At 41.7% G+C, this 25868-nt stretch overlaps 1 non-coding gene across 1 annotated transcript; it reads left to right on the top strand.

The window, feature by feature from the left end:
- Nucleotides 1-22188: 22188 nt before the first annotated feature.
- LOC121988138 lies at nt 22189-22296 on the top strand. The gene has a single exon (XR_006113888.1). It is a non-coding gene; the product is annotated as a small nucleolar RNA R71 (small nucleolar RNA).
- Nucleotides 22297-25868: the final 3572 nt, after the last annotated feature.

Here is a 25868-nt window from a genome sequence, read left to right as displayed (position 1 = left end):
TGTGGCCGACCCTTCTAGTTCTCCCTTCTCCTTTTTCTTTCTTCTCCTTAGCCGAAACTCTTCATCCTTTGGAGCTTGGAAGGTGGCCGGATATTGCTTGGAGAAGAAGGAGAGAAAGGAGGCTTTGTTTCTTGCATCCCTTGGAGCTTGGTGGTGGTGGCCGAACCTCTACATCCTTGGAGGAGTTTTTGGTTGCCGAAACTTAGTGAGGAAGAAGAAGGGTTTGGGTGGTTCTTATCTCGGTAGATCGTTGCCCACACAACGTCCGAGATAAGAAGAGGAATATGGTAGAAGATCAAGAGGTCGTTGCGTACAAAGAAAGGTATAACTAGTAATTATTTTTCGCATCATACTAGTTTTTCTTTGTATAAATTCCAAACACAAGAGGCATATGATTCTAGATTTTTGGATTAGATATTCGAAGTTGTGTTTTTTTTATTGTTTCGATCTTGTGATTCGATTGTTCCTTTTGGTTAAACCTAATGTTATTTTAGGAAATAAAATATTAAATTTCGTTAAGAGGCTTTGTCGAGGCAGTGGTGGATGCTCCCATACCCAAGAAGGTCATGTGTCTCGCCATGTTTGACCTGGGAGCCAATTTGTGAAATAAATATTTAATTGAATTTGTAACATAGGTAGATTTGGATCAATAGTGTTAAGTTCCGCTTGCGATCCAAGTCTAAACCATTAAGAACAAATAAGTTAAATTTGGAATCAATAATGTTAAGTTCCGTTTGCGATTCCGAATTTAATTTCTAAAGATCACAATAGGTTGTTAGGAAAGGTTCGACACTTGTACAAAATTTTTGTACAGTGGAACCAATACGATCTTCCTAGGACCAACCAACATGTTGAACATAGGCTCTTCCCATCAAGGAGACATGACCGACACATTACAGTTCTTGAGAATGTAGGTATGGTCGTGTTTTAGGAGACATGACCAGGACATGAAAAACTGCATTTTCCCCTTGGTTCCTCCATTTATTTGCCCTCAATAGCTCTATGCCCATGTGAATTCTATGGCCAACTCATGGAGACTGGTTAACCTACACAAAAAGATAGAAATCCATTAGGCTCAATAAGAAACAAAATACAAACAAATGAAAATAAAAATAATCCTTAGGTTGCCTCCCAAGAAGCACTCATTTAAGGTCTCGAGCTCAACCTCAACTAGCTTAAGGGGATTGTGTCATGTTCCTCCCTTATCTGGGCACTTGTTTGACAGATATACTTTTCATTTCTTATCAAGGGCCTCCTTTCCATGCTTGTCGGACTAAGTACTACCTCCAGAGGCCTCCCATGGGGATGAAACAAGCCTTATTTTTGTTGGACCTCATCCAACCTAAGACAAAAACTTTTAAGAGAAGAGACATGGTTAAAGGACTTAGAAAGATCAAAATCAAGCCTATCCTCGCCTTTCTATAAAGATAGTTTATAATTTTTGACATCAATCAATGCTCCCGCAATGGCGGGAAAGGGCCTTCTAAGAATTATAGGAATCTTGGGGTCCTCTTTAATGTCTAGTATAAACAAATCAGTAGGGATGAGACAACCTCCTACTTCCACCAGCACATTCTCAATGATACCAAGTAGGTATCAGCATGAATGATTAGTAAGTTCAAGTGCCATGGTGGTCATTTTTAGTTCACCGAGTTCCAACTTTTTATAAATTAATAATGGAATGAGACTAAGACTAGCCCTTAAATCATAAAAAACTTTACTAAAAAGTGTTATTCCTATCCGGTAAGAAATTGAAAAGCTTCCCAAATCCTTGAGCTTTGGAGGCAATGAGTCAATGAGAAGGACACAGCACTCCTCGATTAACACCACAATCTTGAATCCATCCTTCTTGCATTTGTTTAACATCAACTCCTTCATGAATTAGGAAAATTTTGACATTTGTTGCAACGCATCAATCAAAGGGATCTCAATGCAAAGTGACTTAACTTTCTCCAAAAGCTTACCAAATTCTTTATCTTTCTCTGCGTTGATTAGTCTTTGAAGGAAAGGGATTGGCTGTAATGCCCGAAAATTCTCAAAACTGCATTAGAAATATTCTATGATTTTTCTGGAATTTTTAGATATTTTTCCGGTATTTTTAGAATAGCAGAAGTAGCAAAAATAATTAGAACCGCAAAATAGCTTAGGCGGAAATCGAATCCGGGACCCCTCGGATCCGATAACTTTTAGTTAGCCTTAGTAACCAGATGAACCCAGCAGGGCCGTGCTGAAAGGAAAGGGAAACGATTTGATTTATATTAGAGTTGGGCCAAAGTACCCACTTAATATAAATAGGAAGTTTAAGTGGGGTTTGGTTTATTTTTGGTTTGGTTCGGCAACTTCTCCTCCTCTCCAACCCTCACCGCCGACTCCCCTTCTCCTCTCCTTCTCTCAGCGCCAACCACAAGAACAACCTAGGGTTCCTTCCCTAAGGGCTCTAGGAGCACCTTCCGGCGACGACTCCGACACGAGGATGTTCCCCTCTGCGAGAAGAACACGTAGACGCGAGAGGATCGTCGAGAAGATCATCCCCACCGGAAAACTAGCGACTAGATTCGTAAGAAAACTAGCGCACGATGTAAGAAACCCCTCACCTGCAGTATAAGTAGATTTCGTTTGATTGCATGCCTTTAGTTTAGCTATATGCAGATTTTTTCGGCACTCAGGGTGTGTTTAAACCCTCCTCGCAAATTAGGGACCTAGTTGAGCACCTCTAGATGGGCCAGACACGTTGTTCTCCTTCAGTTGTAGGCTCTAGACGTTGTCGGGTGCCTAGAGGTTGTCTCCCTATTAGAGGGGAGAGTTAGAGCACACCAAGTGTTCGACAAAATGATTATTGTAGCTAAATACTACCTCAGATATTTTTAACAGCTCAGTTAAATGTATTAGTAGCATTTAAATCAGTATATTATTCTAGTTTCAGCTTACATGGGACTACGGTCCAATGGGTGGGCTCCCACAGTCGTCTCTAGGTTTAGATAACCTAGCTCTAGGTTCAGATAACCTAGAAACAGCAAAATAAACAATCAGTAGCTATATTCAGTATTTTATTTTCAGTGGCACTGTACTGGACCAGATGTCCATTGGGTTGGGCTCCCACAGTCGTCCCTAGGTTCAGATAACCTAGTAAACCCTACTAAATGCGGGACTTGCAAACCCGGGTCTAGCTAGGGATGCGCCCACAGCAAGTACAGTTGTCAGGCCCAAAAAGCAGCGTGATTACTATTTTCACTTATTATGATAATAGCTTTCAAATTCGTAACCTAGTTATGTGAATATAGTTTAAGCTCAGTTTTAGCTCAGTTTTAGTTTCAGTTTCAGTTTAGTTCTCCTAGTTGATACCATGAGATAGCTCCATGCTTAGATTTTATTATGCATGCCATGTTTCAGTGTTTATGCCATGTAACTTCAGTATGCCATGCTTTAACAAATCCAGTGCATGTTTTTAAATAGCATTCTTTAAAAACATGATTGCATCGTTGTATGTTTTTGTGAGGTAGATGGTTTTTTACTAAGCTTAAAGCTTACAGATACTTTTTCCTTATACTGCAGATAAAGGTAAAGGAAAAATGGATTAGCAGAGGAAGCTGAAGGTCAATGCAGTGATGGTGTGTGTGGCAGGAACCTGGAATGAAGATCCTTAGGGAGTTTAGCAAATTAAGAACTTAGTTTCTTTTCTCGAGTACCTTTATGCACTTTTAGACCTTAGAATGTTTAAACCATGGAAGATTTGTTTAAGTTGTTAGTAATTATGTTGGAATGCTAGTTAATAGATGTTAGAACTTATTTCAATTGATTTTAGAACTCTTATATGAGATTTTGGCACGAACTAGTGCTGAAATCGTAGTTTGGAAATCGAACCCGGATCGATCTACGATCGATCGAGTTGGTTATGCCATTGATCGGTGACCGACCGATCCGCTCACGGATCAATGAGTTGGCGTTGCATGGATCGGCCACCGACCGATCCAGATGCGAACAGAGCACAAAGTTCACTAATTCGCCGTACCGACCGATCGGTAGCTATCGATCGGTCTACCGACCGATCGGTGCTCCTAGATCGAGACCGATCCACCACATACGCTGAAGCGATGTGTGCTCACGGATCGGTCGGTAGACCGATCCACAAGATACGCTGTAAGCGAATAGCTTATGGATCGGTCCACCGACCGATCCGTAGTCTTCTGCGGTGTTAGTGGATCGATCACCGGATCGATCCGATGATCGATCTATGGGTCGATTAAAATGCCTGATTACAGCTAGCAGGTCATCCGAGAGGCATAGATTATCTTCCCTAGCATGTGTACAACTCCTAGGTACACTTAGAATATTAAGTTCAGATTCTACAGTAATCAGTTTAGCAAAATTTTAATCAATCCAGATTTCTGCAATAGTAATTTAGCACAGCATAATGTAGCGATCTGCCTCACAGCCTAGTTAGTAGGAGGCGGGTCGTTACAGAGTGGTATCAGAGCAGTTTCCATACTTCCTACACACACATCAGCATTGTACTTGCAGCTTCCAAGTAAGAAACGTCTCTCACTTTATTATGTTCTTTCTTTCATGTTTATAGATACTGTAGCATGTTGATAGATGATAACACCTAACATGATAATGATAGTAGATATATAAACATGATTGCCTTAGTTATGTATGTCCACTATGTCTTTAGAAATGGCACAAGGACGCCCAGCTAGAAGGGCACCAGCTACTGAGCCCCATCATGATGCAGGCAGTTTAGTGCCTCCCTGACTGGCGACAAGCTCAGTTACAGCGGCAGCTAGCTGAACAGCAATAGGAAATAGCCACCTTAAAGGCTAGTCGTGCAGAACACTCCCACCGTCACCCCGTGAGCCTAACTTAGCGACACCTGGTCTTAGAGGTTCTACCCCGTCCAGGCCTAGAGCAGCCCAGCGAGGAACGCAGAGAAGCCTATCGATCCAGCAGAGTCAAGCCGAGATTTTCGAATGAACCATGGGATGCCTGGGCATGGTTCAAAACACTGAAAGTACGATGGAGCTCGGACTGGCCAGAACATGAGAAGGTGAAGTGCGCCTCTACATGCCTCGACAGAGATGCACGATGTGGTGGAGAGAATCGAGGCGCCAGGAACCGGATGACATGGACTTCGAGAAGGAATTCTTTGAGGAGTTCTTTCACATGCGGGTCACCAACCGTCACTACAATGAGTTCACTGAGTTTCGTCAGGGCAACCTATCAGTTGAGGAAGCCGTGAAGAAATTCAACAGGTTGGCTCGTCTATGCCCTGAATTAGTCAGCACAGAAAGGGAACGAATCCGGTTGATGCTCAAGATGCTGAGGCCGGAAATAGCAATGAACGTGGTGTTAGTTAGAGCCCTAGAGCCAATCATTTGATGATTGTATGGACTCATGTATATCATATTCTTGTATATTAATAAAGGCTTTTGTTTGGTTATTATACTTATTTATATTAGTGCCAAATAGACTAAGTATAATAGCGTCCTTGAGTAGAAGGTTCATACCTATATCAATCGATTAGTTGAATCGATAGTGAGATGATATAGGGAACACTACTCTAAATCATTCCTAGTCGAGTATTAGCATTCAGGGACAATGTTAATACAATAAGACTAGCATGTAGGTCAGCTCGATAACTTGATCTCACAAGTCATGGATATAGAGATATCAAGCTGACACATGGGTATGCATTAGAGAATGTATACTGAATGACCCGCCATGAGAAAGTATCATGGATCGTTATATGAGTGTCATATACTTTCTCATGTGGCTATTAGTATGACTATTAGTCCTTAGACCTGAAGTCACCATGGATCCCTACATAAGGAGTTATGTACTTTAGTTTCGTCAAACGTCACCGTAATCGGGTGGACTATAAAGGCGATTCTGGTATATAACGAATTATGTAGAGGGATGTGAGTGATGTAGATGGGATCTATCCCTCCTATATGACGGGAGCGACATCGGTATTCTTGATAGAGTGAGACCACTAAGTGCATGGCCATGCCCAAATGAGTCAACATTATATGTTGAGCTCATTTGATTGAGTGAGTCAACTTGGAGTTCAAGATTTAGATTGATTAGAGGATGACACGGTCTATGCCTCACATTGATCAATCTAGATGTCTAGGATAGAAGGACACTTGTCATTATTTTGTGAGTAGTCACAATTGGTAGTCACAAGGTGATGTCGGATCTCGACATTCTTGTAACTTGGGTAGTAATGATGTGTTGCTAGATACCGCTCATTACTTATGCTCCTAAATGGGTTTAGGGCATTGCCAATGTTACAAGAACCTATAGGGTCACACACTTAGGACAATTAGGTGGAGATTAGGTTCATATGATGAACCAAGAGGATTAGATTCATTTGATGAATCAAATTGGATTAAGAGTAATCCTAATTGGGCTAACTTGAGTTCGACTCAAGTTGATTCATGTGTTAAATGAGTCTAATTTAGATTTTGACTCATTGAATCAATTCAATTTAATGAATTAGATTCATTATATTAAGTTGGTTCGAATCAAATGGTTGGATTAGATCCACCATGGTAGAGATTGAGTCAAGTTTGACTTGACTTGAGAAGGAAGACCAAAGGTCAATTTTGACTTGACCTTTTGCCACCTCATTGGTGAGTTGGCATTAGGTGGACCAATAATGATGTTCCACATCATCATGGGTGCCACCTCATGGAAGTTACAAAGTCACTCTCTTAATGGTTTCATATTAATTGCAATTAATGCAATTAATTTGTGAGTTTTTTTGAAAGTGGCCGGCCACTTGGTTTTTGGGTGTGAATTCATTTTTCCCATTGAAGTGGTGTAACTCCTTCTTCTTCCTTGTGTTCTTCCTCTCAAGCTCTCCCTCTCCCTCTCCTCCTCCCTTGGCCGAACCACATAGGTGCTAGCACACCTTGGTTTTTGGTCATCTCCATCTAGTGTGTCCGTGTGGATACTTCTAGAGGACCGGCGCTTGACGGTCTTGAGATCCGGCATCATTTGGATGAGCGGGAACGCGAAGGGCATCGCTACAAGGGTAAACATTTTTCTCGTAGATCTAAGTAGTAGATCAGTTTTTGAACTCGTACAAGAAATAGTTTTTCGAATTTTGTATACGAATCTTTGCACGGATCTACGGCTTTGGGTCCTTCGTAGGGCTGTGCAAAAAAACCGACAAACCGAAAACCGGACTTAAACCGGTAGTTTACCGGTTCCGGTTAACCGGTTAACCGATTTTAACCGGTTAATCGGTTTTAACCGGTTCCGGTTAACCGGTTAACCGGTTCGGTTTTCGGTTTAATATTTTTTAAACCGGTTAAACCGGTTAATCTGGGACTAATAATAAGTGATAAATAAATCACGTTGACTGATTAATGTTTTATGCATTTTCTTTTTACTAATTAATCACGTTGCATGTTTGCCAACACTCTCAAACACCTAGCAAAGTTTGCTGTTACAATATATATTAAAAATAAATAAATAAATAAAATTTCTAATGCTTGTAGTTCCTTTAGGTGGGACGTCGAAGGCTCAAAGCCAATATCCCTTGACACCTCAACCTCACTAATGAATTTTCTAACCCATTTGGTCATTTGGACGCTCGAGTTCACACATGGCTCAGTTATTGAGCATCACACACATGGCTCGAGTACACCTTAAGCTCAGTGCCCCACTGCCCCTTCCTCACCAGCGACGGTGAAGAAGCAGACAATGTTGAGAGCCCTCCCCACTCTCCTCGCCGTTGCCGTCGTGTTGATTTTGGTGGTCGGCGAGGCTCCGTTGGCACGCAGCTACAACATCACCAAGATCCTAGCAGCTCACCCAGAGTTCTCCACCTTTAACCACTACCTCACCGTTACTAGGCTGGCAAACGAAATCAACTGCCGGCAGACCATTACCCTCCTTGCTGTGGATAAATCCTGCATGGCTGACCTCCTTGCGAAGCATTTCTCCATCCTCACCATCCGAAATGTTCTTGCCCTCCACATTCTCACTGATTACTACGGTCTACGGGTCCAAGAAGCTCCATCAGCTCACGTTTACTGCTTGCCGGTTGGGCTTTAGTCCACTTAGCTGGGCTAGGCTTTAATCCACTTAGTGGCACTTAACAAGCCTACCGGTTCTCGGTTGGAACCGGTTAACCAACCGGAACCGGTTCAACCGGAACCGGTAGAACCGGTAATAATACCGGTTGGTTAACCGGTTGTCTATAAAATACGGTTAACCGGAATTAACCGGAACCGATAAACCGATAAACCGGTTAACCGACCGGTTGAACAGGCCTAGTCCTTCGGGGTTTCCGCGACGCGAAAAAGTGGTTTTCGTGGCCCGAAGAACCCAACAGTGGTATCAGAGCCACGTGCAAAGACTTGTACGAGTTAGTTTTTGGTTTTTGGAAAACAAAAAGCTTCTGTGATTTTCTGTAAAAATTCAATTTTTATGTTTTTATGGGTAATTTTTCCTTATAGGCGAAGCACAAGTGTCTCGGCACTTGTACAGACTTGATCGGGAAGAATTTTCCCAAACGGCTTTCGCTTCAACCCAAAATCTTTGGGACAGCGGACTCGGTGCCTTTAGATCAACGGAGAAACTCACGATGGTTAGATCATGGGTGAGGCGCTGCCCTCAAGAGGATTTGCTCCGCGATCGCACCGAAATCGCTAAAAACGAACCCTCCGGGAAGATTTTTGAAACGGTAATTCTCGCCCAAATCATTTTGGGACAGCGGGTTTAGGCACTGTTGGATCGCAAAGGAACCCTCGCGATGGTTAGATCGCGGTGGCGCTGCCCTGGCCCGCCAAGAGGATCCGCTTATGCTTAACCGCTAAACGGACCACCGGAAATTTTACTTGTAAAATTGTAAAAATTAATTTTAAAATTATAGAAAATTATGAAAATATATAATTTTGAATTATATATGTTAATTTGTGATAGTCATGGCCCAAAGCCCAATATGATTGGTTGTGTTGTAATTCATAATACGGCCTGCGTGCCGTAATATGTTTGCGAGTGTTGTATTATATTCGCGACCTGCGCGTCGTGCCTTCTCTTATTTTCTTGTTGTAAATTAGATTTAGACTCGAATGTAACTCGAGTTTCAAATTGTAATGTACAAATTGGAGCGGTGGAGGGTCCACACAAGACGGAGTTCCGAGGCGGGCACGAGCAACACAAGGTGGTCAAAGGGAGGAGCTTGGAGAAGCTGTTGACCCTAGGTTGACCAATCGATCTTCTCATTGGCTTGAGAAGATCGTAGTAGGGCCATGACTAAATCACAAATAGATTAATTAATTAATTATTATGTATTTGATGCATGTTTAATAATTAATTAATTAATTAGTGCCTTAACGATTAGATTAGATCTAAGTCGTGCACATGATGCACCCTTGCGATTAGATTAGATCTAAGTCGTGCACAAGATGCATTCTTCTCGATTAGATTAGATCTAGATCGAACCAACTCTAAAATGCCTAACCGTGCCGTGATACCTATCACTACCTCGATCACATGTATTGTTGAATCTGCCAAAGCAGAGCAATACATATTATCTTGGTAGGGTACGAAGGGACAATCTTGGTCCCGCCTATCAACGCATGGATGAATAACAAACTCAATTAGATTGAGTATTCCTAGTTACTCGGTTGGATCGAGTCAACTATAGGCATTCTTCCAAAGGTTGGAAAGGTAGGACAAAATCACGTTTATATTAATTCTCGGGCGTATTAGCCAAAGCTAACTCGAGTTTTAATATAAATACGGATTTTATTCTATAAACAAGAGTTGCATAGAGATGTAATTGGTAAGCGTTACCTACCAATCATACTAAGCCTTGGGCATATTAGCCAAAGCTAACTCAAGGGTTAGTATGATGTGGATCTTGTCCCACAAGAATTATAGAATTCAGTGGGAGCATCGTTTAATTAAAGGCCTAATTAAATGATTTTTAAAGAATATGATATTTATTTCTGCAAATTTTCTGTTGTAGATAACCATGACGTCGAACACGAATTCTTTCTTCCTGCGATCTGTCCTTGAGAAGGACAAGCTCAACGGAGCGAATTTCCTGGACTGGTACAAGAACTTGAGAATAGTTCTCACCGGGCAGCCGGTCAGACGCCTGGAGCCAGCCCATTTCTGAGGCTCCTCCCGCCAATGCCCCGTGAGAGACAAAGATGCTTACAAGAAGCATCAAGACGACGCATTATGTGTCCTGTCTAATGCTCGCGACCATGAACTCGAGCTTCGGAAGCAACATGAGTTGATGGGCGCTTTGATATGGTTGAGCATCTTCGCCAACTATATCGGACAAGCGAGGCATGAGAGATTTGAGATCTCTCTCAAGGGCAAGATGTCGATGGGCTGCTGTGAGGTCCTTATGTACTCAAGATGATTGGGTACATAGAGACCTACAAAGACTGGGTTCCCACTGGCCACCGACTTAATCTTGCAATCCTTGCAGATAGCTATAGTCAATTGCCGAACTATAACATGAACGAGATTGACAAGCCAACGCCCGAGCTCCTTAGTATGTTACGAATTGCCGAGATTAACCTTAAGAAGGTTAAGCCCATTGATGGTCCAGAAGCATAAGGGCAAAGGCAAGCCCAAAGGCAAAGGAAAGTCCCAAGCCAGGGCAAGGCAAGGATCAAGCCTAAAGGAGGGTCGCAGGATGCTGCTACACCGCGCATGACCGAAGAATCGAGGAGGAACGCAAGGTATACTTGGAAGATCTTAAGAAGAAGCGAAGTGAGACTTCCACTTAGGTATATATATAGAAGTCAATCTATCTATTTCTACATCATGGGTATTAGATACGGATGTGCTTCTCACATTTGTGTGAGCAGCAGAGAATACAGAGACGGCAGAAAAGAGGTGGACCTCACGAGTAGGGCAATGGAGCCATGCGTCCTGGCATAGGGAACTTATCACTATCTCTCGCCCTCTGGGCTTGTACTAAATTTGGATGATTGTTGTTATGTGCGCCTCTTACTAAGAACATAGTTTCAGTTCTTGTTTAGACAAGAAAGGATACTTTTATAATAAAAGACAAATGTTGTTCATTTATTTAAAAGATATGTTCTATTGTAGTGCACACTAATAACGGACTCTATATTCTAGACCTTAAGAGCCCTATCTATAACATTAGTACCAAGAGGTTCAAGTCAAATGACATGAACCAAACCTACCTCTGCACTGTCGCTTAGGTCATATAAATGACAAGCGCTATCCCACTCCATAAGGATGGTTTGCTGGACTCATTTGATTTAGAATCATATGAGATATGCGAGTCATGCCTACGAGGCAAGATGACCAAGAGCCCTTTAGTGGGCATAGCGAGAGAGCAACCGATTTGTTAGGACTCATACATAGTGATGTATGTGGCCTTTCAATGTTGCTGCTAGAGGCGGTTATAGGTACTTCATCACATTTATTGATGATTTCGGTAGATACGGTTATGTGTACTTGATGACACATAAGTCTGAATCCTTTGAAAAGTTCAAAGAATTCAAGAATGAAGTACGAACCCTTGGCAAGAGTATTAAGGTACTTGATCGATCGAGGTGGTGAATACTTAAGCCATGAGTTTCGTGACTACCTAGCTGAGTGTGGGATTTTATCTCAACTCACTCCTCCTGAACACCACGGTGGAATGGTGTATCCAAAGGAGGAATCGTATTATTAGATATAGTACGATCTATGATGAGTCACATGATCTTCATATCTATGGGGATATTTTCTAGACACTCGCCATACTCAACCGAGTTCCATCAAAGGATAAAGACACCATATAGGATGAGAGAGATGCCCTGTGTCTTTTATGAGGATTTGGGGTTGTGAGGCTTCACGACCAAGTCTCGACAAATTAGGACCCAATCGACAAGTGTTATTTCACGGATATCCCAAGGAAACTAAGGATATTACTTCTACATTTCTCCACAGGAGGTAGGTAAGCGACGGTCTTCTCTAAAGGGACTTTGTTTCTAGAAAGACTAGTGGGAGGCGTTCGATCTTGAAGAAGTTCAAGATGCGAACAATAGCACTAATGCCACGATGGAAATTTGGAACCACAAAGTGTTGTGGATGATGTTGTTCCACAAGAGTTGAGGAACAAAGCTTCATGTAGACATACCTCAGTTTGCAGTCGGGGCCACGTCGCCGAGATACTCATTCTTGTCCGACCATGATGACATTGTGCTCATAGAGGATGAGCCTACCACCTATCAAGAAGCTGTGACATTCGAGAAATGGCTAAAGCCATGAGATTCGAGATAGAATCCATGTACACCAACCAAGTATGGACTTTGGTTGATCCAACGAAGGGGTAAAACCCATTGGGTGCAAGTGGGTCTTTAAGAGAAAGGACATGGATGGACTTATCTATAAGGTCAAGGTAGCTAGATTTTCAGATTCATGGTATTGACTATGATGAAACCTTTCTCCGTGGCGATGTTTAAGTCCATTCGGATCATTATTGCATTGCCTACCATGACTATGATGGCGGATGGATGTCAAAGCGTTTCGAATGAAAACCTACTCGAGGATGTGTGACACAACAACCTGAGGTTTTGTAGATCCACAAGATACTAGTAGCGCGTAGGTCCATTTATGGACTAAAGCAAGCTTCTCGGAGCTGGAATCTTCGATGATGATCAAACAGTTTGGTTTCATCAAGAACGAAGATAAGCCTTGTGTCTACAAGAAGGTAGGGACATAGTTGTCTTCCTCATATTATATGTGGATGACATACTACTCATGGGAAGGACATCCATGCTTGATCCTGTCAGACACACTGGCTAGAGTTGCTTCTCAATAAAGGATTAGTGAGGCATCCCGCATTCTAGGGACAGATCTAGAGATAGATCTAAGAGATTGCTTTAAGTCGAGGTACATATATTGACAAGGTACTCGCTTGCCATGCCATGTAACTCCAAGAAGGTTGCCGATGTCACATGGCGTGAGTCTTCAAGACTCAAGGTCCCTCTTCTAGAGAGGAGAGAGATCGCATGGATCAGATCCCTATGCCCAGCCATAGGATCGATCATGTGGCCGTGTCGACCGATGTCTCGTATGCTTTGTAGCAAGCAAAGATGTCCGGTGAAAGTCAAGCGGTCAAGAATATTCTTAAGTACTTACGAAGGACCAAAGAATATTTCTTGATATAGTAACGAAGCTGGGTTCACAGGATCTGGACTGCCAGCAGATGATTACCGATCGCGATCGGTTCGTATTTTGCATTAATGGTGGTCACCGGAAGAGTTCGGTGAGTCGATACAAGTGGTTCTACTGTCGATGTCGTGCGTCGGCGCAAGTGATCCGCAAGTTCATCGAACTGGGGTGGTTCCTAGCATCACGATGACCAAGTTGAGCTCTATTGTGACAACAATGGAGCTATAGGACAGGCGAAGGAACACATACTACGCGCTTCCATCTCATTCGAGATTATCGATAGAGGAGATGTGAAGATTTGCGATGAGGCTAACATCAGAGATCCCTTGACCAAGGCTGCACATGTAGGAGGAAGCAATGGTCACAATAGGTCTTTAGGCCTTAGAGCCTATATCGGCACTAGTGTGGAGATTGTTAGAGCCCCAGAGCCAATCATTTGATGATTGTATGGACTCATGTATATCATATTCTTATATATTAATAAAGGCTTTTGTTTGGTTATTATACTTATTTATATTAGTGCCAAATAGACTAAGTATAATAGCGTTATCTATATCAATCGATTAGTTGAATCGATAGTGAGATGATATAGGAACACTACTAAATCATTCCTAGTCAGTATTTCGGGTGTTAATAATAAGACTAAGAGCTATGAGGTCAGTCCGATGACTTGATCTCGCAAGTCATGGATATACGTCGTGACATGGTGTGTCACACATGTAGAATGTATATCAATGACCACCCATGAGAAAGTATCATGGATCGTTATATGAGTGTCATATACTTTCTCATGTAGCTATTAGTATGACTATTAGTCCTTAGACCTGGAAGTCACCATGGATCCCTACATAAGGAGTTGTACTTTTTTCGTCACGCACCCAGAATGGGTGGACTATAAAGGCGTTGGGTATATAACTATTATGTAGAGGATGGATGTGATGTAGATGGGATCTATCCTCATATACGACGGAGCGACATGGTATTCTTGATAGAGTGAGACCACTAAAGTGCATGGCCATGCCCAAATGAGTCAACATTAGATGTTGAGCTCATTTGATCGAGTGAGTCTACTTGGAGTTCAAGATTTAGATTGATTAGAGGATGACATGCCTACATTGATCAATCTAGATGTCTAGGATAGAAGGACACTTTGTTTTTGTGAGTAGTCACAATTGGTAGTCACAAGGTGATGTCGAATCTCGACATTCTTGTAACTTGGGTAGTAATGATGTGTTGCTAGATAGATACCGCTCATTACTTATGCTCCTAAATGGGTTTAGGGCATCGCAGAACCTATAGGGTCACACACTTAGGACAATTAGGTGGAGATTAGGTTCATATGATGAACCAAGAGGATTATATTCATTTGATGAATCAAATTGGATTAAGAGTAATCCTAATAGAGTTAGACTCAAGTTGATTCATGTGTTAAATGAGTCTAATTTAGATTTTGACTCATTGAATCAATTCAATTTAATGAATTAGATTCATTATATTAAGTTGGCTCGAATCAAATGGTTGGATTAGATCCACTATGGTAGATTGAGTCAAGTTTGACTTGACTTGAGAAGGAAGACCAAAGGTCAATTTTGACTTGACCTTGCCACCTCATTGGTGAGTTGACATTAGGTGGACCAACAATGATGTTCCACATCATCATGGGTGCCACCTCATGGAATACAAACCACTCTCTTAATGGTTTCATATTAATTGCATGCAATTAATTTGTGAGTTTTAAGCTGGTTTTTGGGTGCCACTGGTTTTTGGGTGTGAATTCATTTTCATCAAGTGTGTAAACTCTTCTCCTTGTGTTCTTCCTCTCAAGCTCCCTCCTCTCCTCCCTTGGTTTACATAGGTGCTAGCACACCTGTTTTCTTCAGTTACTGTGGATACTAGATAGCACAGCTTGGCCGTCGGATACGACATTCTATTTGACGCGAAGAGCGAAGACGCATACAGTAAACATTTCTCGTAGATCCGCTTTTATGCAGAGGGATAGTTTTCAATTTTGTATACGACCTTGCATACGTTTTCAGCGGAACTGACGAATTCGGTTTCCGTACAAGTCGCGATCTTGCACGGATCAGGACCTCGTGCGGTCGAGATCGGTCGTCGATGGGGGCGTTAACCCACAAACTGGAGAGAATAATAGCTAGAGCAGTCTTTCTAGGTTTTAATTTCTATGATTACTAGAATAGCACTGGCGCAACAAGTCAAGTCTCTGGCAGGCAGCACTTAGAGCCTCTCGCAAGCTCTAGAGGTAAGGGACCCAACAAAGTTTGAGCGGACAACCGAGTAGCGGAGGAACCACACAACCCGGAAGGAACTGCATTGGACTGAACAGCGCAAACCGGTTAGAGCTGTATCGGCTATTGAATATGGCAATGCAAACCAAGGCCAAACCGTTGTCCAAACAAGCAAGTTGTCAGACTCTTCCCTCGAAGTGATTCGGTATGAAAGCGGCTCGATAGCGGCTATATCGATCGACGAGCGCTTTAGCCGCGATGGTCCATATCACGATATTAGAAGCCCCTCTCGAGCACCGACACCAATCATGCATGGATCTACCAATGCGAGGATCACTCACTCACTCACCGGAGAGAGAGTGCATTAAATACAGGAATGGTCGATTAGTATTCTGTACCGTCTCTTGTCCGCTTTCGGGTATACCTGTAACTACATGGCCCTTAACACAGGACTCCAGAAGGTTGTTGTTCCTCCAGAGTATTTGCAGCACGAGAGAAGCGACCGCCGTGCTCGCTCAGGCTTGCCGTACCATATAGCGAGTGATGCGAACTCTGATGCAGGCAGTGCTCGAGAGCAAATAGAGTGACTTACGACTATATGTCATCTTGAGGATGGACTTCTTGATGGAATCACGGTGCTTCCGCCGGTCTTAGTGAGAAGGAATATTCGAGCTGAAGCGGGCCCTTGATTCGGTGTGGAGAACCCGGGAGAAGGCCAAAGTTTCTCTCAGCTATGAAGGCCTGATTTGATGGATTCGGGATGTGCGGGTTCTTAACACCATGTCCCGGCACCGGTCGGGACAAGGACCAGCGACTAGCGAGAGGTCAAGTCGTATGTATTACCAGCGGTCTTCACGAAGAGTTACCGAGGCCTAGCACCCGAGCAGGAGATCGAATTTGAGATAGAGCTCATTCCCGGTACAAATCCCTATCTCAGCACCTCTGCGGGGGCTCAGCGAGCGAAGGAACTTCATGAGCAACTCTGGGCTGCCTTGACAAGGAGCTTCGTAGTCTAGTCGCTCCACCGCAGGGAGCACACTGTATTGTTACCGTGAAGAAAGAAAAACCGAAGACATCTTTGGCTTGTGTATAGACTAGAACCTTGAACCAAGTCACAATCAAGAATGTATCCTCTTCCCAAAATAGATGACCTGTTATCAGCTAAAGGAGCGCAGTGTTCTAAAATAGACCCGGATCAGGTTATCATCGTGAAGGTTAAAGAAAGGACATACCCAAGACAAAGATCATACCGTACGACATTACGAGTTCGTAGTCATGCCCTTTGGCATGGCAAATGCTCCAGCTACTTTCATGGACCTTATGAACAGGGTATTCAGAGAATATTTAGATAGGTTCGTTATCGTGTTCATCGATGACATCCTTATCTATTCCAACTCGAGAAGAACACGTAGAGCACAAAACAATATGCAAACCCTTCAATCACCAGACACCAAGTTCACCAAATGTGAATTTTGGCTAGATCAGTGTCCTTCCCGGGTCATATCATCTCAAAGGATGGTATCATGGTAGATCCAAAGAAGAAGTGTGACGTATAATCGAAAAGACCCAAGAACATCAAGAGATCGAAGTTCGGGATTAGCAGGTGTTACTAGGAAATTTGTAGAGGACTTTCCGATAGCCTCCACCGCTACTCGTAAAGAGAAAATGTAAGAATTTCAGGGATGGAGGACTGAGAAATTGAAGCTAAAGAGGAGATTGACCAATGCACCTATTCGACTCTACCAGAGAATGCGAATAGCTTTGATATATATAGTGATGCCTTGAAGTTGGGACTATGATGCAAGATGGCAAGGTAATCGCCTATGCCTCCAGACAACTTAAGGATTATGAGAAGAACTATCCTACTCATGACCTTGAGCTTACCAGCAGTGGTGTTCGCTCTCAAGATTTGGAGACATTGTATGGAGCTCGGCAGTGAGTCTGAGTACAGTACTAGTACTTCTTCACTCGTAAGGATCTGAATATGCGAGCGCAGATGGCTAGAGGCTGGTCAAGGACTACGATAGACATCCTCTACCACCGCAGAAAGCCAATAGGGTAGCAATGATGCGGGCAAGTCGTCCATACCTTATTATCTCTAGTCGCCATATCACCACCCCATAGAAAGAGATCATGATTTGGTCTCGAACTCATAGTTGGGCGCTCTCTACTATGACCTTAGAGTCGGTTGCTTGGTGACATCCACAGGATCCTGAAATTCAGAAAATCAAGCAAGGATTAGCGTAAACAAGAGGTTCAGAATATCCGATAGCGGGTGTTGTATTTTGGTGACCTATGTGTTCCGGATCGAGGAACTACAGAGAGAAAATTCTAGATGAGGCTCACAGACTCTACGCGATCCCGGTTCCAAAATGTACCAAGACTTGAAGAAACGATTTTGGCTCGATGAAGAGGGACATCGCTAGATATGTAACATGACGACTGCCAGGGTCAAGGCGGTAACATCGAGACCAAGAGGAGTTCCGCAACTTCAGATTCGCATGAAAGAGACATTTCTATGGATTTTATAGTGGACTACCTGAACCACGAATGGTTTCGACACCATCCGGGTAATAGTCGAAAGTTGACTAAATCCACTTCCTAGCTATCGAATATCCTATTCCATGGAGTCAGCTCGTAGTATCTCAAGGAGATCGCCAGTCTGCATGGAGTCCCACGAACCATTATTTTAGAGGCAAGAGGTACATCACACTTCCGGGAGTGTTTTGGGCACTTGGCTAAAATTGACAGACACCCTTCCATTCTATGATGATGGTGACCGAGTAAATGCACGTCAAGATATCTGCCCGATGTGCCTCCACATTTCAAGGGAAGTGGTGCAAATATTTGAGCCTAGCATAATTTGCAACAACACTATCGAGCCACTCATCGGCATGGCACCACGAGGCTCTATGGGAGGTGAGATCTCCAATCTGTTGGTATGAGAGTGGTGAAAAGGAACTAGAACTTGCACATCTAGTAGCAGATACCACCACAGCAACTGCAACAGGATCACTTGAGGATAGAGACACTGAGTCAGAGTCGTTGAAAGCTACCGACGACAGACTAGAGTTCTACGTTCTGGGTTCAGATTCATGTTCGAGTAGCACCCATGAAGGGAGTAATGCGGTTTGGGAAAAAGGGCAAGCTAAGTCCATATGTGGGACCATACCTTATCGGGCAAGGTAGCATATGAGCTAGAGCTACCCTGTGAAATGTCGGATCCATGTATTTCATGTCTCTATCAAGAAGCATACCCCGATGCCACCCGTGTGATCAGCCCTCATGAGCAAGATCCGCGAGATCTTACATGGCCTATATCAGGATAATCGAGGCATAAGAAATTGGAACAAGGAAGTACCATTAGTCAAGGTTATTTGTTGATCAGGAAGAGGCTTGAGAGACTGGAGGTGGCTAAGTAAGATGTAAGCACAGAGTTGTTCTAAGTTCGAGGACGAACTTTTATAAGGTATGGGGATTGTAACGCCCGAAAATTCTCAAAACGCATTAGAAATATTCTATGATTTTTCCGAATTTTTAGATATTTTTCCAGATTTTTAGAATATGGAGCACAAATAATTAGAACCGTAAAATAGCTTAGGCGGAATCGAACACGGACCCCGATCCGATAACTTTTAGTTAGCCTTAGTAACCGATGAACAAAGGGCTGTGCTGAAAGGAAAGGGAAACGATTTAATTTATATTAGAGTTGGGCCAAAGTACCACTTAATATAAATAGGAAGTTTAAGTGGGGTTTGGTTTATTTTTGGTTTTGGTTTTTTTTGGTTTTGTCAACAATTCCTCCTCTCTCCAACCTCACCCCGACCTCTCTCCTCTCTCTTCTCTGCGCCAACCACAAGAACAACCTAGGGTTCCTTCCCTAAGGGCTCTAGGAGCACCTTCCTCACGACAGGACGCTCCTCTCAGAAGAACACGAGACGCGAGAGGATCGTCGAGAAGATCGCCCCACCGGAAAACTAGCGACTAGATTCAGAAGAAAAACCTAAGAGGTAAGAAACCCTCACCCGCAGATATAAGTAGATTTCGCTTGATTGCATGCCTTAGTTTAGCTATACAGATTTTTCACTCGGGTGTTTAAACCCTTCTCGCAAATTAGGGACCTAGTTGAGCACCTCTAGATGGGCCGCATACGTTGTTCTCCTTGATTGGAGGCTCTAGACGCTTGTCGGTGCCTAGAGGTGATCTCCTATTATAGGGAGAGTTGGAGCACACCAAGTGTTCGAAAAATGATTATTGTAGCTAAATACTACCTCAGATATTTTTAAACAGCTCATTAAATGCATTAGTAGCATTTAAATCAAAGATATTAGTCTAGTTTCACCACATGGGACTACGGTCCAATGGAGGGCTCCGCCTCTAGGTTTAGATAACCTAGCTCTAGGTTCGTATAACCTAGAACAGAAAATAAACAATCGAGCTATATTCAGATTTTATTTTCGCAAGCCAGCATGGACCGATGTCCACTGGGTTGGGCTCCCATAGTCGCCTCTAGGTTTAGATAACCTAGTAAACCCTACTAAATGCGGACTTGCAAACCCGGTCTAGCTAGGGAAAGTACAGTTGTCGGGCCCAAATAGCAGCATGATTACTATTTTCACTTATTATGATAATAGCTTTCAAATTCGTAACCTAGTGATATGAATATAGTTTAAGCTCAGTTTTAGTTTCAGTTTCAGTTTAGTTCTCCTAGTTGATACCATGAGATAGCTCCATGCTTAGATTTTATTATGCATGTCATGTTTCAGTGTTTATGCCATGTAACTTCAGTATGCCATGCTTTAACAAATCCAGTGCATGTTTTTAAATAGCATTCTTTAAAAACATGATTGCATCGTTGCATGTTTTTGTGAGGTAGATGGTTTCTTACTAAGCTTAAAGCTTACAGATACTTTTTCCTTATACTGCAGATAAAGGTAAAGGGAAAATGGATTAGCAGAGGAAGCTGAAGGTCAATGCAGTGATGGTGTGTGTGGCAGGAACCTGGAATGAAGATCCTTAGGGAGTTTAGCAAATTAAGAACTTAGTTTCTTTTCTCGAGTACCTTTATGCACTTTTAGACCTTAGAATGTTTAAACCATGGAAGATTTGTTTAAGTTGTTAGTAATTATGTTGGAATGCTAGTTAATAGATGTTAGAACTTATTTCAATTGATTTTAGAACTCTTATATGAGATTTTGGCACGAACTAGTGCTGAAATCAGTTTCCGGCGAAAGAACCCGGATCGATCTATGATCGATCAGAGTTGGTGTTGGATTGGATGGCCACCGATCCGATCCTGAACGACGTTGATGTCATATGTTATGGACGGATCGATATGGACGTCCACAGAAACGATAAGGCAGAGTTCACCGACCCGACTCCATCGGTGAGGATCGTCTGCCTCAGGCGATCCCTGTGCCTCGATCCGCACACGAGTATGTGGGTGTGCTCATGCAGCCGATGGCCCATACTGAACGAAGAAGAACATAGGATGCACACCGATCCGTAGCGTCTTCGTGCCAAGAGTCGGATCGATCACTGGATCGATCCGACAGCCCAATCGATCCATGGGTCGATTGAAATGCATGATTACATCTAGCAGCTCATCCGAGAGGCATAGATTATCTTCCCTAGCATGTGTACAACTCCTAGGTACACTTAGAATATTAAGTTCAGATTCTACAGTAATGAGTTTGCAAAATTTTAATCAATCCAGATTTCCGCAATAGTAATTTAGCACAGCATAATGTAGTGATCAGCCTCACAGCCTAGTTAGTAGGAGGTGGGTCGTTACATTGGCTATGTTGTTGGTTGAGTAAGAGAACATCCTTCAACCATAATGGTACTCTCCTACTCATCTTAGGTGCCACCATTATGAGAGGAGGATGGAGAGAGCTCTCTATTAATTTCTGGTCCCTTTCATGATGCAATCACTTGGGGTTCCCCCAAGATCTGTCCATTTCTAAGCTCAACTTTATTGCAATACTCAACTAAGTTTACATTTGGTTTTCCTAGAAATGACCTAAGTACTCTAGAGGATGATGTAGCTATCTAGGCTACTTGGCTATCCAACATCTTCATATGTTTCTCAGAGTTTTCCATCCTTTGGCTTAGTTGCTTGATATCATTCTTCATTTCAAGTTGATTTACTAAGATCTCCTCAAGCAGCTTTTCAATCCTTGATGGTTGGTAACTCTATTGTTGTTGAGGTTGGAATTTGTATTGTTACCCCGGTTGATAGCTCTTTTGTTGACCTAGTTGATAACTTTGCTCTTGATTATTCTTGTAGGAGAAGTTAGGATGATTTCTTAACTCAGGGTTGTAGGTGTTGGAGTACAAATTATTTTACCTCAAATTGAAATTGCCAATTGAGTCACATTGTTTAGTCTAAGCTAGTTATGCAGTAATAACTCCAAGCAAGCAAACTTTTTGAGTATGTTCCGTAGCTCCACAGGAGTCACAAACTCCCATAATTGTGCTCACCAGGTTAGAACCCATTAATTCAAACTTCTTAGACAAGCATCAACCTTTGTAGATATTAAACTCAAAGTATCAAGGTCATATTTACCAGGCATTTTGATTAGATTTCTAGGAAAAATAGTTCCACTTCTTTCTAATGACTATTGGTGGTGATTAAGTGTCATACTCTCTATTATTATCTTTGGCTTCATCTAGACTTTTGTTCATAAGTGCTCCGCCAGATGCGGAGTCAAGAAACACTTTAGTCTAATAATTAATTCCATTGTAGAAAGTGTGGATCAGTAACCATTTTTTCAATCCATGATGTGGACATGATTTGAGTATACTTTTGAATCTATCTCACACTTTATAAAGACATTATATACCAATCTCTTTGAAGTTAGTAATTTGATTTCTCATGTGTGCTATTTTGCTCGATGGGTAGAATTTGTCTAGGAATTCTTGCTCACATTGCGTCCAGGATGTAATACTATTTTCTGGTAAAGAATTGAGCCAAAGTTTTACTCTATCTCTCAATGAAAAACCAAATAGGAGTAATCTTATTGCATCAGCTGGTACTCTGTTCATGCTTATTGTTCCACAAATTTCATAAAAAACCTCCAAGTGTACCTCATCATGTATCCACCAAACTAATGTTGTTCATATTAATTTGATCAATTTTACTTGATCTCAAAATTATCATATTATAAAAATCTGAGATACTTAATTTGTATATTCTTTGATAGGTTTGTTTGTCATGTTTTATTTTGCTTGCTCTTCTTGTTGCTTTTGTAGAATTTTCTTTCTTCTGAAGGTCCTTTCTATCTCAGAGTCTATAGGTAACAATTCTCATACAGAATTAGACCTTTGCATACAATAGCAAGACAATTAAGATTAATTTGTTTGCATTTTCTGAATATAAAAGAATGTAGGTGTAGAAATTAAAATTACAATAATTAAACATGCAAAAATTAAAAGAAATAAAAGTGTAATCTATGTGCAAAAAAAAATGAAATGCAAGAAAAAAAATATTTACAATGTCTAGTCCTACTTAAGTGATCATCACTAATGTCAAACAATCCCCAACAATGACGCTAAAAGCTTATTACACTACCGTAAGTGCACAGTTACATCGTCAGTAATAAAATATCAATCTCACAGGGATTGATGAGCACCAGTGAGTTCACATGGCTAGCTAACTAGATGATCGAAATATTGTTTGAAGTATTACGAACTAAGGTTGAGGAAGTAAAAGAGAGAAAGAGAGTTTTGAGGAGAACATGTGAAGGTTAGTGTTCTAGGGGTTTTTCATTGTTGTTGTCGTGTTTTGATTGCTCATCTCCTATCCCCTACCTTATGTAATATAGGATGCCTTACTAAATCCCTTTATCACCTCCCCCGATCATACGATCCTAGATTATACAATTTACCTATTAACATAGAATAAGGAACAACCCATTAAGCCTAATTAGGTTCTTCCATGTAGAGAACTACCCTCCCTTTCAAGGCGATGCCTTTGAAAATCTGGTTAAAGGGATACCCCTGTGACGGAGCCCCCCGATCATATGATCTAGGGAATCCTCTCTATAGGGTGAATAATCTATACATCTAATCAATTAAACATGAAAATTAAGTACAAACACATCACACACATGTTTAATCAAATGGATACAAGGTAAAAACATGACATTAGAAGGGAAATTGTCAAATCCATAGAGTTAACATCAATTTTACATTACAATTACTCCCTTAATCCTAGAATAAGTGGATCTACTCCATGACAAGGATAATTAAATCCAAAGGCATTAAGATTATAAGCTTCCTAAGCAATTCAAGAGAGAAAAGAGAAGGAAAGTTTATCCAAGCATGATGTTGGATCTTCAGATCCAATCCTTGCGTCCGGATATAACGGAGATGTCAAAAAAAGGCCTTGGATCATCGAGTGTGGCGTAAATAAAGCATGAATCTAAACCTTTAGTCTCCCAATCAGAAACTCTCCTCCCTTCAAAGGGGGAAGAACCCCCCTATTTATAGGCGCGGCACAACCACGTGAAACATGGATCATGTCATGGCTGTGCCAACTTTGTACAACTGGGTCATGAGAGTTTATATCTGAGTAAGCCTAGTCGTGTCTCCTAGATATGGCCATGTCTTAAAATTCTGGGCCAGAGAAGGCATGGTCGTGCCTTTGAGCATGGTCATGTCCTCTTTCTTTAGGTCAGGGGAGGCACGACCATGTAAATCCACACAGCCACCTCCCTACTAGCTTCTACTGGGTCTAGTTCTTTGTTAGTTGAGAGATGCGGTCATTCCATGGGGTACGACTATGTCATGTCTTCTTTATAGCATGGGAGGAACGACTGTGTAGATCTATACGGTCGTAACCCTATTGGGCTCTGGATGACACATGGCTCTTGGATATAACAGACATAGTTGTGCTAGGGGGCATGGCCATATCTTGATTTTTGACTCTGGGGATGCATGGTCATGCTAAGAGGAACGGTCGTGATAAGAGGTACAACCAACCTGTACTTCTTCTAGGTGTAGCTTTGAGGTGTATTTTTTTTAGTTAGAGACCTAGAGTCAATCATATGATGATTGTTGTATGGACTCGATGTATCATATTCCTATATATTTATAAACGTATTTCTTTATGGTTATTATACTTACTTTTATTGGTGCTAAATAACTAAGTATAATAGCGTCCTTGAGTAGAAGGTTCTTATCTATATCAATCGATTGGTTGAATTGATAGTGAGATGATATAGAGAACACTACTCTTAATCATTCCTAGTCAAGTATTAACATTCAGGGACAATGTTAATGCGATGAGACTAGCATGTAGGTCAACTCGATGACTTGATCTCACAAGTCATGGATATAGAGATATCAAGTTGACACATGGGTATGCATTGGAGAATGTATACTGAATGACCCGCCATGAGAAAGTATCATGGATCGTTATATGAGTGTCATATACTTTCTCATGTGACTATTAGTATGACTATAGTCCTTGTACCTGAAGTCACCATGGTTCCCTACATAAGGAGTTGCATACTTTGGCTTCGTCAAACGTCACCCGTAACTGGGTGGACTATAAAGGCGATTACTGGGTATATAACAAATTATGCGGAGGGATGTGAGTGATGTAGATGGGTTCTATCCATCCTATATGATGGGAGTGACATCATGATTCTTGATAGAGTGAGACCACTAAGTGCATGGTCATGTTCAAATGAGTCAATATGAGATATTGAGCTCATTTGATTAGAGTGAGTCTACTTGGAGTTCAAGATAAAATTGATTAGAGGATGACACGGTCTATGCCTCAGTTGATCAATTTAGATGTCTAGGATAAAAGGACATTATCATATATTGTGAGAGTCACAATTAGTAGTCACAAATGTGATGTTGGATCTCAACATTCTTTTAACTTGGGTAGTAATGATGTGTTGCTAGATACCGCTCATTACTTATGTTTCTAAATGAGTTTAGGAGCATTGTCAACGGTACAAGAACCTATAGGGTCACACATAAAGAGAAATTAGATGGAGATTGGGTTCATATGATGGACCAAGAGGATTAGGTTCATATAATGAACCAAATTGGATTAAGAGTAATCCAAATTAGACTAATTGAGTTGGAATTAATTTGATTCATGTTTCCAATAAGTCTAATTTAGATTATGATTCATTGAGTCAATTTAAATCAATGAATAGAGATTCATTAAATTAAATTGACTTGGATCAAATGTTAGATTTGATCAACCATGAGAGATAAGAGGTCAAGTTTGACTTGACTTGAGAGGGAAGATGAAGGGTCAAGTTTGACTTGACCAATTGCCACCTCATTGTGACTTGGCATAGGGCCGGCCAAAGATGATGGTCCACATCATCAAGGCTACATCAAGTGTGTGCCACCTCATTAGGAAGACCAAGAGTCATGACTCTTGGTATTACATGGAGGTTTAAAACCTCTCAAGAGTGGCCGACCACC

This window comes from Zingiber officinale, chromosome 5B (assembly GCF_018446385.1).
Source record: "Zingiber officinale cultivar Zhangliang chromosome 5B, Zo_v1.1, whole genome shotgun sequence".
NCBI lineage: Eukaryota > Viridiplantae > Streptophyta > Magnoliopsida > Zingiberales > Zingiberaceae > Zingiber > Zingiber officinale.
Note: the sequence above shows the minus strand (reverse complement) of the source record. Positions and strands in the feature narration are given on the sequence as shown.